A 1,516-nucleotide genomic window follows, 5' to 3' on the forward strand; every position below is an offset into this window, starting at 1 on the left:
AACTATTGACCCGGCCGGGCACAATGGCTCACACCTGTAATCCCAGCACTTTGAGAGACCCTGGTGTGTGGATCACCTGAGGTCAGGAATTTGAGACTAGCCTGGCCAACATGGCAAAACTCCAACTCTACTAAAAATACAAAAATTAGCTGAGCGTGGTGGCGAGTGCCTGTAGTCCCAGCTACTTAGGAGGCTGAGGCAGGAGAATTGCTTGAACCCAGGAAACGGAGGTTGCAGTGAGCCGAGATCACACCAGTGCACTCCAGCCTGGGTGACAGAGTGAGACCCTGTCTCAAAAAATAAGAAGAAGAAAATAAATTATAGACCTATAAGTAAACACCAATATTTTATAAAGGTGAATGACTTGTAGCTCTTTCATTTTTTTAAAGATATTGCCACTAGTGGGTTTTCTGCTTCTCCGAGTGTTTCTGAAAAAGGAGGAGGGGTAAAGGGAAAATACCGATCCAAAATGTTACAGGGCAAAAGCTAAGGGCCTCTCAGCATTCCAGGTCCAACTCCTTTTTCCACTGCTCATACTTCAGATGGACATAAACCAGTCTGTGGGGTGCTTGGATGACAACTGCACTGGAAATGAGATGTAGGGACCCGACCTAACGCAATCGCTGGCCTTAAACTGACAGATTTAAGATTAAACTGACAGATTTAAGATTTAAGATTGATTAAGATTTAAGATTTTGTCCGACATCTTAGCAAGTCTGTGGTGTCCGTTGCTGCTCTCCGAGCTTCGCAATGCCGCCCAAGGACGACAAGAAGAAGAAGGACGCCGGAAAGTCGGCCAAGAAAGACAAAGACCCAGTGAACAAATCCGGGGGCAAGGCCAAAAAGAAGAAGTGGTCCAAAGGCAAAGTTCGGGACAAGCTCAATAACTTAGTCTTGTTTGACAAAGCTACCTACGACAAACTCTGTAAGGAAGTTCCCAACTATAAACTTATAACCCCAGCTGTGGTCTCTGAGAGACTGAAGATTCGAGGCTCCCTGGCCAGGGCAGCCCTTCAGGTGCTCCTTAGTAAACGACTTATCAAACTGGTTTCAAAGCACAGAGCTCAAGTAATTTACACCAGAAATACCAAGGGCGGAGATGCTCCAGCTGCTGGTGAAGATGCATGAATAGGTCTAACCAACTGTACATTTGGAAAAACAAAACTTTATGAAATCAAAAAAAAAAAAAAAAAGAAAGCTGTTTCAATTACCAGCCTGGACAAAAGCCTTTCTCCTAATTACATTTACACAGTAACTAAGAAAACAGTGAGGAGGAACTTAGCCCAGGGTGACTCTGTAGCCCCTCGGCCTTCCCCAGCCATTCCCCCTAAAGAGGCCCCAGCTTCCAGATCTAGAGCATCCCCCAGTCCGCTGAAGGTTAACGATGCTGTTTCCCGCTGAACCAGCCAGAAACAACTCACATGCAAGTGGATTTATTTTTACCCCAGGCTTTGTCATCTATCATTACTGAAAAACTAAGAGACAGATTTTGGCTGAACAGCCTGCGGAATATTCA

The 1,516-nt window shown here is 45.3% G+C and overlaps 1 pseudogene across 1 annotated transcript; it reads left to right on the plus strand.

Annotated features, from left to right (window-relative positions):
- The first annotated feature begins 688 nt into the window (after positions 1–688).
- Positions 689–1,193, plus strand: LOC111550009 (annotated as a pseudogene). The gene has a single exon (XR_002733895.1). The product of XR_002733895.1 is annotated as a 40S ribosomal protein S25 pseudogene (transcript).
- Positions 1,194–1,516: the final 323 nt, after the last annotated feature.

This window comes from Piliocolobus tephrosceles, chromosome 9 (assembly GCF_002776525.5).
Source record: "Piliocolobus tephrosceles isolate RC106 chromosome 9, ASM277652v3, whole genome shotgun sequence".
Classification (NCBI taxonomy): domain Eukaryota; kingdom Metazoa; phylum Chordata; class Mammalia; order Primates; family Cercopithecidae; genus Piliocolobus; species Piliocolobus tephrosceles.